This window comes from Dreissena polymorpha, unplaced genomic scaffold, assembly GCF_020536995.1.
Source record: "Dreissena polymorpha isolate Duluth1 unplaced genomic scaffold, UMN_Dpol_1.0 chrUn001, whole genome shotgun sequence".
NCBI lineage: Eukaryota > Metazoa > Mollusca > Bivalvia > Myida > Dreissenidae > Dreissena > Dreissena polymorpha.
In genome coordinates this window covers 1,925,851-1,940,649 of record NW_026273315.1, presented here as the reverse complement: position 1 = coordinate 1,940,649, position 14,799 = coordinate 1,925,851, and the positions used below count along the sequence as shown (strand labels likewise).

Sequence of the window (14,799 nt, the reverse complement as noted above, 5' to 3'; positions counted from 1 at the left end):
GTTGAAAAAACGTATATATAAACGTATCTGGAGCAAAACAGGCAAACTTTAACTATGCGGAGTGTACATGCGTTTTGCGTAGCAGTGATAATGTTTGTTGACTCATTGGCTGTAGAGCCTTCGTGTCCCGTATGCTCTAATTATGATTATGAGTTTAGACTGTTGGAACGAGTACTCAGCAATGAATTGGCATTGAAAACTACCTTTAACAAAATAACTGAAACACATGCAAATTTGAAGATTTGTTTAAAGCGATGCAGGTGGAAAATGTGAAACTAAACAACGCAATGCATGCATTGGAGGTTAAGAAGCAGGATCTTAACGATAAAGTTGACGGCTTCATAGATGCTGGGATCCGCAATCTTACCGGGAATGTTGCAGAAATGACTGCAATTATGCACTCACTTGTAGCACAAACCATGATGGAACTTGATATTCTGAAAGGTACACAATTTTGACTTGAGTCTGTCTTTATTCCTTAATTTATTCGGCTACTTTTCGGTTATTCGATATTCCGCATAGCAAGGAACACTTTGCAATTTTGTTTCTAAATCGCGTTGAGTACTTTTCAGGAATATCATATGTATTTGTCGAATTTATTCTGTTGTTAAAAAAGTTTAACCTATTTATTGTAGCTCGATTGCATCGAAAGCAAAGGCTTATATAAACGCTCTCGAATCCGTTTTCTGGGCCTAGAACCAGTACTTGGTGTCTTTGGAGTAGATCTGAAGAACGCTCCCACGATGTGGGTCGTACTCGTGGTCGCTAGGCGGACAACATATCCATTACACCACGGCGACTTCAATTCTGTTGTTAAACAATTGTTGTTTTCGTTTGATTCAAAGTTATGAAAAGTTGTTTCCTTTAGCAGAACATAGTTATGAAAATAGTTTTCAAATGTGGCACGTTTTTAAACATCACGCGATATGTACAGAACTGTTTGCATGAAAAAAGGTTCATATATCTGATATTAAGAGCTCGTCCAGGACATTTGTGAGTAAAGCTCGTCGAAAGCGCTCTTATTACAGACTATATGTTCATTTTACGGATAAAACATTAAACAAAACCTACGACTAATACAAACATACGAGAATGAATATATGAGTCAACTAAACCTCAGTTTAAAGTTAAGGCGGCGAACGTGTCGTTTCATTGTTTGGATGCAACCTACTAAATAAACTAAGCCATTAGCAATGCATCATGTTCATACAAAGTCGTTAAGGTGTTAATAATAGCCATGTTACGAACACTATGTCGATTCTAGCATTATATATATATGGGTGTGTGCACGTGCGTGCGCGTGCGTGTGTGTGCGTGTGCGCGCGGGTGCGCGGATGCGTGTGTGTGTGTGTGAAATTTACATAAACAATCCGTGCGCTTTACTTAGCTCTACATTTTGGGGAAACTGACAACGAACTGTTTTATAAGTCTGGCAGTTTTTTTCTCTGAACTTAGATCAGCAAATTTCGTACAAGCAATAATACATGTATATTTTCCTATGTAGGGCAACTGGTTATGTTTCACGCTCGGCACCTTGATGGTACGTACACATACATGTTAACCAGGACGTTGTGTTCAAGACCGTTCTTGTCAACGAAGGTGGAGGCTATGATTCTAACACTGGACGATTCACGGCGTCCGTAGCTGGAGTGTACATGTTCACGGTGCAGTACACTCTCTTTACAAACAAGTGGGCTTTCTTTGAACTTGTCCATGAAGGAAGACCATTACAGAGATCATCACATTTGGAGAAAGACACTGCTGTCAGTGTAAGTATGCAAGTCTTCGCTAAGGTTTCCAAAGGAGGCAAGGTCTGGGTGCGTGTTATGCATTAAACAAGCGAAATCTACAGTGAAGAAGGCAATAGATGGTGCAGCTTTGCTGGGTTACTGGTCCGTGTATAATGTTTGGATGATATGTTTCGCACTAATAAACTTGGAAATAAAAAGACTAATCATGCAAACTATATGTCCTAGATTATAGCCACAGTCAATTAGACAAGTTATAATGACATTTAGTTGAAATGTATTATGTGGTGTACATATATTTGGTGGTTTAAAGATAGTTTCACTGTTTACTATTTTCCGAGAATGTGTTCATTTTTAGTTTAAATGGAAATGTTTTGCAAGAAAATAACATGGTTAACCAAATATAGAGATTAAATGTAACTCCCATTCACACAGTATTTATGTTTATCAACGACAAAAGTTTTTTTGAAACCATACTGGTTGCAATTATAACATGTGTATTTGTTTGCATTGTTTAAAATGTATTGCCGTCAAACGAAAAAGATAATACGAATTCGCACATTCATTTTTGTTCATGTATTCATGAATTCGATTTTGAATCAATTTAAATCAAAGTTATTAGAACAAGCAAATTCGTTGAATTGATATCCCCCGCCAATATGCTTCTGGACACAATAGTGTTATATTTGACACTCAAAAAAGCATTTTTTTCAAGATACAAAGGGCCATAACTCCGTTATAAACAGATGGTGTACAACGCCATTTGGCGTGCATTATTCTCTTATCCATATGTATACTCATACCAAGTTTCAATGAAATCAGCTAAAGCACTTCCAAGATAAGGCTCCGGACACACAAAAAAAGCATTTTGTCAAGATACAAAGGGCCATAACTCCGTTATTTACAGACGGTGTACAATGCCATTTGGCGTGCATCATCCTTTTATCAATATATATACCCATACCAAGTGTCAATGCAATCCGCCAAAGCACTTGCAAGATATGGGTCCGGACACAAATGTGCCGGACGTACGGACGGAAGGACGGAAAGACGGACGGACGGACGGAAGGACGGACAACGCCAAAACAATATCCCTCCTCCTATGGCGGGGGATAATAACATAGGACATACTCGGCACATAAAATGGGAATGTTAACAAATTAATAGTTAATGGCTCAACAACCATTAGGCTACTTAACATAACTGTCAAATCTCAATATACATACGTAAAATACAGTTTCAACTTGTGTATCCAAGTTATCAATCAGGAGAATACATTCAAAACGCCCTTAAACAAACATTATTAAGACTGTGGTCACCGCCTTAAAACGGTCATTGCAAATCTTTGGGTTTAAAACAGGTAGAAAGACAGACCAAACTTATGGAAAGCCAAAGGGGACCCCCGCTAAAATACATATACTTATATAGTAAATATCGGGATTTTCATTTTTCGCGGAACTTTCACTTTCCGCGAAAAACCAAGGCCAGCATAGCCATAAAATACTACATACAAATCGAAATCTAAAAAGCGCGAAACTTTCATATATTTTCCGTCGGAACAATTCTCTTTCAACCCTGGAGAGAATGCGGGCTCAAATAATCGCGCGGAACCTAAATATTATCTACTCTGTACAAAAAGTAGTGTATAAAATCGCGCGGACCTTATCCACAAAGCGCGGAACACAAATATCTTCCGCGAAAATTAAGCATTGAATTACTGTACAAATCTCGGGTTGCTATGTAAATTGCGGGTTGCTAATGAAAAATCGCGCGGAAGATTCATTACTCCGCGCGATTTTCAATAGCATTGAATTACTGCACGAAATTCGGGTTGCTATGTGGTTACGCGATAAAATTTGATTGGTTCCGACACCTAGAAAGAACCTATCAAAACTCGCGTCTTATCCAGCATTCATGCAGTCATCATGATGACTGTTTCACATTAACACAAAAAATTTTAAGGGCGAAAGCGTGATCAATTTTGATGACATTAGCAATGAGGTTAGTATTTAACATACATGAATTTTAATGCAATTAAAACAGCTCAAGAGTATCGAGTGTTGTTTTCACGGTTTGTCTATATGCAAACGTCTCTGATTAAACATAAACACCCGCAAAAACACGTCATAATCATATGTCGGCAAATAATGAAATATATCTAGTGTTTGTGTGTAAGAAACATCTTCCCTTAAGCTCAGTTAGTAGAGAGCCAAGTTATTGTTATGGCAGTCGTATGCTCTAGTCCAGCGCCGTATACATCTTCAATTAAAAAGAAAAAGAACAAGGCTTTACAGGCAATTCATCCCAAAGGCAACTCGTACCTTGGTCAACTCGTACCCATTTTTAGCTCGGCGTTTTCGGAGAAAACCCGAGGTATTGTCATAGCCAGCTCGTCGTCCGCCGTAGGCGTCGTGCTAAAACCTTAGCATTGGCTCTAAAATCAAAGTGCTCCACCTACAACTTTGAAATTTCATATGTAGATGCACCTTGATGAGTTCTACACGCCACACCCATTTTTGGATCACTAGGTCAAAGTCACTGTGACCTCTAATATAAAACTTTAACATAGGCTCTAAAATCAAAGTGCTTCCACCTACAACTTTGAAACTTCATATGTAGATGCACCTTGATGAGTTCTACACGCCACACCCATTTTTGGGTCATTAGGTCAAAGGTCAAGGTCACTGTGACCTCTACTATAAAACTTTAACATTGGCTCTAAAATAAAGTGCTTCCACCTACAACTTTGAAACTTCATATGTAGATGCATGTTGATTTGTTCTACACGCCACACCCATTTTGGGGTCACTAGGTCAAGGTCATTGTGACCTCTAAAAAAATAAATCTGACAAGCACCTGTAGCAGAGCGTGGCATCCGTTATGCGGTGCTCTTGTTGTCAACTCGTTCTTCATTCAAACTATTCAACTTGTTTCATTTGTCTTATTTTGTCACAATTGTAAAATTCTTGAAAGACATCAACCACAAGTGTCAATTTTCATCAACACTTTCGCTGCTTATACATATCTGCAGCAGACAACTTGCGTGAGCAATGCTTAGATAATTTAAGTTGAAACATCAAGAGGAAAATAAAAATTGTTTGGGTAGGTACAAGTTGACTAAAAAACAGGTACGAGTTGACCACAATGGGTAGGTGTTTACCACGGAACAATTTGACCGGCATGCAGAACAAGATTATTGATTATTATATTTAACTGTCACACAAATCTGAAAGATAACACAATGTATTACAAACACAATGACTGTCAAGACATTCTAAACTCTTACAGTTAACATATAACAGGTGCACACATCTGATATACTGACCAAATTAAATAACTCAAGATTCACACCAGATACGACACAGTTTCAAAACTCGACATTTTGTCTGCATGCCACGCCAATTTAGTCCAAAAAATTTGATTTAACCAGTGAATTCTGAGCTATATATCTTAAAGCAGAATGCACATTATGTCTAAAAAGTGTTTTTCGGCTAATTTCTGGTATGAACTATCTTCACACATAGCATCTGGTAAACCTTCAGATAGCAATAGCAGAATGCTAATAATGAGTATAATGTTCTGTATTGTGGAAGAAATACATGTAGTAAAATAATATGATAGTATGAAACATGGTTTTTGTATTTTATAGCTGTAGCAGTGTTCCCAACTTGAACATCATCTTCTGTGTACATATCTGAGGCAGAGCCAGCTTGCCCATCTGACCTCTGTTGTGGACAACCGAGTAAGAGCCAGCTTGCATGTCATCTGTTGTGGACATCCGTGTTAGAGCCAGCTTGCACGTCCTCTATTGTGGACATCAGTGTTAGTGCTAGCTTTCATGTCATCTGTTGTGAACATCCGTGTAAGAGCCAGCTTGCACGTCATCTCTTTTGGACATCAGTGTTAGAGCCAGCTTACACATCCTCTGTTGTGGACATCCGTGTAAGTGCTAGCTTGCACGTAATCTGTTGTGGACATCTGTGTTAGAGCCAGCTTGCACGTCATATGTTTAGGACATCAGTCAGAGATAGCTTGCATGTTATATACTTGTGGACATTAGTCAGAGCCAGCAAGGACAATCTCTGTTGTGGATATCTGTCTTAGAGCTTGCACGTCATCGGTTGTTCACATCCTTGTAATAACCAGCTTGCACATCAACTGATGTGGAAATCTGAGTCAGAGCCAGCTTGCACATCATCCGTTGTGGACATCTCTTTATGATTCTACTCTTTGCTTAGATTGACACTGTGACTTTAGTGTAATATGTTACAACCTTAAGCTATTCCTATTGTTGAATAAAAATATTGTGTCATTAAAATATATTTTGTTGGATAATTTGTATGTTGAGTTGTATTGTTTGGTCATTGCAAAGTATCAAGTTATTTTAAGACAAGAAAAAGCTCATCTTTCATCATGTATTTATATTAAAATTCTTGAATGTTAGTGAAGGTACAGTTCATATAATTAAAAGCAATTTTAATATGATTGCTTGTGTTTTATTGCACAGTGAATACCATCTTGTCTTTATGCTGACATATAGAACGGAAAAATAGTAAACTGTCGTTTTTATATGCAATGGGATTGTATATGAAGACTTGCATGTTCAGATGAAAAAATTGCCATAATTTTTCTCTTTATATTTTATTCCTGCTAAATGGTTGATGCAATAAAGTTAAGTCTTTAATGACTTGTGTTTCTTGTAATATTATTTGTAAGCAAATTTGGCTGTAGTATTAGATGCATGCTGTACAAGATACTGTAGATCAACATTATATTGTATGAGTATGAATAGATAATTCAAGGTGCACAGCCATTAATTTTGCCCTCCACCATCTCCGATTTTGGTTAGACAGTTGCAAGTTACTTGCATTAGTATGAAGTCTTAAAATAACTTAAGTATAATTGCTGTTGTGTTATTATTAACCTTTTCCTGCTCTGAGGAAATTTTAAATTTTCTACATGCAAACATCATAAAACCAGAACAGCCTGCAAGTAACTCACAATCTGTTCAGGTTTTATGCTGTTTGCTGCTCATCAGTATCCATGGGTTGGAAACAAAGCCTTTAAAACTTTAATATAGTAAGAAAGGTCTTAAATTAAATTTATTCTCGAATGTGTCTTAGTTCGTTTTTGAGTGGTACAGGGTTAAATGTCTCATTTTGTTTTTGATTATCTTTGGTTTATTGAACATATATGAGCCTTGCTCTGTGAAATAGGGGTTTTATGCATGTGCGTTTAGTATCCTCCCTGATTAGCCTGTGCGGTCTGCCCAGGCTAATCTGGAGTGCACATGCATTAAACCCCTTTTTCACAGAGCGAGGCTCATATGTATTAGACAGTGCATTCAAATAATACAATTTAAATCTGAATATTTTATTTAGTTGCAATACTCAAAGACCTATCAATATTGATAGGTCTTTGCAATACTTTAAAGCTTACTATGTTTGCAGTTTTAGTGAAAACACAAACTTTTAATCAAAGAAGCATATAATGTGTATTACTCATTTAATCAACTTCCACTTTATTCCATACACGTGTTCGACTCTGTGACATTATGTTCTGTCAAAGCTTTTTATTGCAAATTTATTAAACATAAATTGGTAACCTTGGGTATCCAAAAGGAATCCAAATTTTACTAGCCATAGACTTTCCAAAATGCAATTGTTTCTGAGAAGTATTTTTCTCTAGAAGGTGGCAAAACTCCTAAGCAATTCCTTTTTGGGCTAATGGTAGGGCTTATGCGTGTAACACCCATTGACAAATTATTAAATATACATTGAAAGGTCATTGTTCACAAAACAGATCATGATATAACATGATGCAGCATTTTGTACTATATCAAATTAAATGTTGCTGAAAACAGTAGAATATTCAAATTATGGACATTTTATTCTGTTAATAATGCTATCTTTCTAACATTACAAATCAATAAAGCATGCTTAACAATAGCAGAACTCTTTTGACTTTTAATTATCTTTTCCAGTCTTTAAATCTTTACAAAATTCATTGTCCCACTAACACCATCTTAAAAACAGGTTATGGCTTCCAATTGTTAATCAACTATAAAGCATGAACAAAGGCACAAATATCGCAGTATCTTTTGCAAATGATACAAATGTCCATGGCCTCGATACTGAACAAAAAGCAAGATTTCTTGTCAGGCGGTAAGCTGAATCCTTGAGAACATTCGAAAAATGTCCATTTAATGCGCCACTGGGCCGTTCCTATTTAAATGGGCATCATGCACAGAACTTGGCCATCCAGGTCATATGTCCAAACATTTCAAGTAACTGTCACAGACTGCTTGAAGAACTAAACTGCTGATAAACAAGGACCTATGCTCAGATGTTGAAGCAGGACATGCACTGTGGGTTCCATCAACAGTCCAATCATTCTACATCATTCAGGAAATTCATAGGCAATGATCTTCAGCTCATGACGAGATTCTGGAAATCTGAAGTACTGCTCCATCATTGCTGACAAGACTCTACATGTTGAAATGACTGTGTAATGTTGAGTCCCTGAAATACAAAAGTAAAATTCATGCTATAGTTTAGCCATATTAATTATGCTTGATTGCATTGAAAGCTTTATGCTTATTAAGACATTCTAGAGTCCGTTTTCTGGGAGTAATCAGTACTTTGTATATATGAAGATAAAGAGACCGCTAATAAACAGGGTTGAACCCAAAATGTTCCCATCACTAGGTGAACACCATATCCACTACGCCAGCCTGACAAAGTAAATGAAGTGAAGCTTCTAAGTTATGTCTCATTTGATTGTTAACAAGAGCACGCCCTGCAGGTTCAGACCTCTCATCTATTTTTTTTAAAGTTGAAGGGACCTATCTCAATACTTCAATCACAAAGGAGGGAGAGGTGGGGTGGAGAAGGGTGTATAGTGTGGTGGTGTGGTCATTTATTACACTATCTTCCAAAAATGAAAAAATGATAAAAATAAATATTTGTGTTTTTTAGCCATGTTTAAAAAAAATGGGCAGGGGGTATAGTGTGAGGGTGTGGTCATTTATTAGATGATCTTTCAAAATGAGAAAAAAGTACTTTTTTCTTTTTTTGGGGGGGGGCGTGGGGGATGGTTTGGGTGGAGTCTATTGTGGTATGTCAGATAAGAGTTGCTTTGTAACGCTTGTAAAGAAGTTATGGAAATTTTAGCAAAATTTAATAATTTCACCTTGAGAGTCATGGTCATTCAAAGGTCAAGGTAAAATTCAACTTGCCAGCTACAGTAACTTATGATAGCATGACAGTATTTGAAGTTTGAAAGCAATAGCCTTGATACTTGAGAAGTAAAGTAGATCAAAACACAAAATTTAACCATATATTCAAAGTTACTAAGTAAGAAAAGGACCATAATTCTGTCAAAATGACAACCAGAGTTATTCAACTTGTCCTGTACTGTCCCCTTATGATAATTTGCGAGTGTTCCCAGTATGAAAGCAATATCTATGATACTTTAGGAGTAAAGTGGACGAAAACACAAAACTTAACAAAATTTTCAATTTTCTAAGAATAAAAAGGGCACATAATACTTTCAAAATGCCAGTCAGAGTTACATAACTTTGTCTGCACAGTCCCTTTATGATAGTAAGTGTTGCAAGTATGAAAGCAATAGCTTTGATACTGTAGGAATAAAGTGGACCTAAACACAAAACTTCACCAAATTTTCAATTTTCTAAGTATAAGAAGGGCACATAATTCTGTCAAAATGCACGCCAGAGTTATCTAACTTTGCCTGCCCAGTCCCCTCATGGTAGTAAGTAAATAAGTTTTATACTTGATACTTTATGAGAAAAGTGGACCTAAACACAAAACTTAACCGGACGCCGACGCAGACGCCGACGCCAAGATGATGACAATATCTCTTTTTTTTCAAAAAAAAAAGATGAGCTTATAAATAAAATGTAACATATTGCAAACTTGATTACACGATTTTTCATAAATACTCTTTCAGCTTTTTATTTATATATGAAGGCTAGGGTCACTTTCTGCGAGCCTTACAAAAAAACTAACTATATTTGCAATTGTCAAGACTCCTTCACATACAATTTACCTTTGCTTATTCCAATATCCTTTTGCCAACCAACATTGTGCGGTCACGTACCATACATGGTTCCACAGTTGTACAGAATTCCTACAAAATAAATGAAGTATACATTTACAATTCAAATTTCTTTTCAAAGAATGTGTAGGTAACTAAATTCCCTATACATTACTTTAATGTCATAAAATAAATTTCAAACAAGGGCTGTTTGTAAAACATGCATGCCGCCCATATGGATTGTCAATTGCTGTGGCAGCCATTGTGTGAATACGTTTTTTGGCACTGTGACCTTGACCTTTGACCTAGTGACCTGAAAGTCAATAGGGGTCATCTGCGAGTCATTATCTATGTACCTATGAAGTTTCATGATCCTAGGCATAAGTTCTTGAGTTATCATCCGGAAACCATTTTACTATTTTGGGTCACCGTGACCTTGACCTTCGACTTAGTGACCTCAAAATCAATAGGGGTCATCTGCGAGTCATGATCAATGTACCTATGAAGTTTCATGATCCTAGGCATAAACGTTCTTGAGTTATCATCGGGAAACCATTTTACTATTTAGGGTCACTGTGACCTTGACCTTGTGACCTGAAAATCAATAGGGGTCATCTTCGAGTCATGATCAATGTACCTATGAAGTTTCATGATCCTAGGCAAAATCGTTCTTGGGTTATCATCCGGAAACCATCTGGTGGACAGACATATGGACATTCGGACCGACATGTGCAAAACAATAATCCTGCTCTTCTTCGGAGGGGGGCATAAATATTTAACAGATGTATTTAACAAAAATTAACTTGATTCATCAAATTAATCAGTATCGAATAATAGACCAGTTTCACAATATGAACACCGATACTATTTATAGATATCAATCATATCACCTGACGCGTTGAATTGCAGAACAAGGCTGAACGTGGAACTGCATTTTCTTTTGCTATGCAAATTGCGTTGAATATCAAGATTATAATGCGCACTTGACACTGGTTACAATTAAGTCAAACATATGAATACAGACAACCATCACATGTCATGCTGTGTTAAGTAAAAAAATTGATAAGTAATTCAAATATAAAAATTATAACACCTAAATAATGATTCAAGGACATAAGTTATGTACTATTAGTGTATATTAATGAATTATATTTAATCTTTATATATAACAATAGATGTGTTCATCAGAAACACAATGCCCACTACTGCGCCGCTTTTAATTCTACATATATTTTTTTAACCTTTGACCTTGAAGGACGACCTTGACCTTGAACTTCCACCACTCAAAATGTGCAGCTTCATGAGATACACATGCATGCCAAATATCAAGTTGCTATCTTCAATGTTGCAAAAGTAATGGCCAGCGTTAATTTTTTTTCGGACAGACGGACAGACTGACATCCTGACTGACTGACGGACAGTTCAACTGCTATATGCCACCCTTCCAGGGGCATACAATTTCCAGTTACCCATAAGCATCAGAGTAAATGTGGTCTGAAGACTAAACATCGATTATTGCACAAATCGAAGTCATAAATTAGCAGTATACAATACTAAGTATTGTAAGACTACAATTTTCAAAGGTAGGATGTGTACAATTTCATGAATTATAGAACGTGTAAGAGTTGAATCAAGCATCAGACAAAGTCCTATCAAATAGAAGAAAATGACACAAATGTTTAGCATTAAATTTTTGAAATATTAAAAATATATAGGTATAAAGCACTTTATAATTATGATAAAACTGGCTAATATGTATACAGTATTTAGTTTCTGACAATCTTTTTGGACAGATGACTTTCAATGTTGACAATATCTTTTATGTTCAGTAAAAGCAACAATTGAGTATTTGGCGTTAAATTATTCCAAGAAACAGCTACGCAATGCTACAACCATGAGACGCCATGGTCACATGGAGGTGTCATTAATTGTGTTAAATGACCAGATGACCAGATATCTACAAAATGTGGTTTATGACATCACGTTGTTATTTAGTATTTGTCTGCACAGTATCTGATCATAAAGAGGTTATGGGTTTGTGCTGAATACAGGGGAATTTAAACGCAAGATCTATCAATAAATAAAATAATTGATTAATCGCCCAAATAATGGGAAAACAAAGAGTGTCAGATAATCCAATAAGTTTAAGACTGTCAATTTACACACACTAAGAATTGAAAGCCATACTTGGAGTGTCAGAGTTTGTGCAAAAAAAAAGAATACAAACAAGAATACAAACAAGTACTTTAATCAAGAAAATGTATTTCATATATTGGCACTTAAAATGGAAAGTATATATTAAGTAATTAATGGCTATATCTGATGAAGTCAACTTGTGTTGGCAATATCATTAAGTAGATCTAGCTGAATGATCGAAAGCAGAGCGATATTGCGATGCACTATTAGAAATCTCTACACGTTCAGCCTCATTCTGGAATTCTGCAATCATTTGACTACCTGCTATATTGGCTTATTGTGAAAAGGGTCTATTCACTTATAAATACTTTAAAGAAGTAGATTTTCCATCACTCTACAGCTGTTGGGCTTTCTTAAAGGTATTTGGGAGTAAAATAAATCTACTCCAAGTTTTTATCACAAAAAACTTCCAACAAGTGGAGAATTAGCCGCATTTAGTGGATGATTTAGAAACATGATTAATTTAAATTAGATCTACATGTAATAGCTATTGAAAAGTTAAGTTATCCAGTTATTCTTGCTGCAATGTGGATAAGAATAATACAAACCAATAGCTGACAAACCTGATATCAGTGATATGTTGACCTTTGAAGTCGAAATTGAGACCTGAAATCTGTCTGTATAGAGAGGCACAATTTGTTTGGCATATCTTCAACCATTACTGGCAACACACACCTACAAAATTTATATATAAATTATATTAAAACATAAATTTATTAATAATTTTATTTATTAATTTATGACGAAATGTTTAAATCTAGGTCAGCTATAACGAAACTAAAAACGGATTAAAAACAATACCTTATTTTAATTAATAGGTTGAAAACAAAAATAAATGTATTAATATATTGACGTTCAACTGAACGAATACAAGACACAAGTACATTACATTACAATAAGTTATTATTTCAGTCGCATTCGGAGAAAACTGGGCTTAGTGCATGTGCGTAAAGTGTCATCCCAGATTAGCGTAAGCCTGTGCAGTCCGCACAGGCTAATCAGGGACGACACTTTCCGCATAAACTTCATTTTCGGTAAGGAGGGACTTCCTTGAAATTAAAAATACCATAAAAGCGGAAAGTATAATCCCTGATTAGCATGTGCGGACTGCACAGGCTAATCTGCGATGACACTTTACGCACATGCATTAAGCCCAGTTTTCTCAGAACGCGGCTCATTTAATTAACAATTGTCAACATTATGCATATTATCGGATAGTTTTACACAATATTAAAAAAGTACAAATACAAACCTGGTAATACATGTAAATGATCGTATGCAATACAGTTATTGATCCCAATCTGATCTATTTCCGAATTATCTGCGAATCCATCGAGTAGAAACAATAACCATGCAATTCGCTCCGCCATCTTGAAACGTTATACTTACTGAACGCACTGATTGTGTTGCATTTGTTACAAAGTATCTGATTGGTTATTTCTAAGTATCGGATCCAATCAAATTTTTCGGGTAACTAGGGATTCTAACACCTAACAACCCGAGATTTGTACAGTAATTCAATGCTTAATTTTCGCGGACGATATTTGTGTTCCGCGCTTTTTGGATCTGGTATTTACTGGATTTTCTCTCTTTAATAGACTTCTTAAAATAGCATTCTACAATCTCCGCGCGATTTTAAACACTACTATTTGTACAGAGTAGATAAATAACGTTCCGCGCGATTAATTGAGCCCGCTTTTTCTACAGGGTTGAAAAATAATTGCTCCGACGGAAAATATATGAAAGTTCCGCGCTTTTTAGATTTCGATTTGTATGTAGTGTATTATGGCCATGCTGGCATTGGTTTTTCGCGGAAAGTGAAAGTTCCGCGAAAAATGACAATCCCGATATTTACTATATAAGTATATGTATTTTAGCGGGGGTCCCCTTTGGCTTTCCATACAAACTACACACTTTACCCAGAATTAATCACACAAAAACACACGTGTTAACATACCTTTACCCAATTGCAGCCGTGTTTATTAAAGCTGGGATTTGTTGCTTCATCCTTGTTTTGTAACTCTAAATTATAAAACAGCTTATATTTCCTCTGATAAATAAAAAGCAATATTTCTTCAAAGGAAATTTCATTTTTTTTAAAGAGGCGTGGTGGAGTTAAATCGCAAATCGGGAATCGTTAAAAGCTTATGTCTTTAAATACTTCTAAATATTTCATGGACAATTTAATTGCAGATCTCTGAAACCGGTGCCCTGTCCGATTGGAAGAATGAAAATGCATTTTTGAACGCCTTGCTATTAATGAATATATAAAATCAGCCTTGCAATAACTCCGAAAGTATATACATGTATACCCAAAACTGTAAAACATATGTTTGAACTGTTCACAATATGTATAATAAAAACAGTCACATGAAGCTTAAATGTAATACATCTCTGCAAGTTTTCTTTTCAATATGTAAACTTGTAGTTTCTCATAAAAATTAAGCAGTTTATTCATGATTAAAAGTACAATTAATATGATCAATGGCTGTTAAACACGTGATAAAAACCCAGTGGCGTGCAGAGTTTTGAAATGTAGTAAAGTGTATTTGTGGCTGGAGTGTGGGGTGCTTGCGTATTAAAATAATTATGTGTGCGTGCGTGAGTTTGTGCGTGCGTGTATGCCTACGCGTGTTTGAATGTGTGTGTACGGGCGCGTGCGTGCGTGCGTGTTTGTCTGTGCGTGCGTCTATTCGTACGTGTGTGCACTTGCGTGTGTGTATGCGTGCGTGCATGCACGTGTGTGCTCGTGTGCGTGTTTCTGTGCGCATGTTTCGTTTGCGTGTTACATTTCTTA

At 36.1% G+C, this 14,799-nt stretch overlaps 2 long non-coding RNA genes across 2 annotated transcripts; one reads left to right on the top strand and one right to left on the bottom strand.

Moving 5' to 3' along the window:
* Positions 1–3,163: 3,163 nt before the first annotated feature.
* LOC127863112 (uncharacterized) lies at positions 3,164–6,432 on the top strand. The gene is made up of 2 exons (XR_008040912.1): positions 3,164–3,749; positions 5,398–6,432. It is a non-coding gene; the product is annotated as an uncharacterized LOC127863112 (long non-coding RNA).
* A 1,186-nt stretch (positions 6,433–7,618) lies between these two features.
* LOC127863111 (uncharacterized) lies at positions 7,619–13,772 on the bottom strand. Its single transcript, XR_008040911.1, has 4 exons — positions 13,255–13,772; positions 12,566–12,677; positions 9,819–9,899; positions 7,619–8,269 (listed from the first exon to the last, which is right to left on the bottom strand). It is a non-coding gene; the product is annotated as an uncharacterized LOC127863111 (long non-coding RNA).
* Between the last annotated feature and the right edge of the window lie 1,027 nt (positions 13,773–14,799).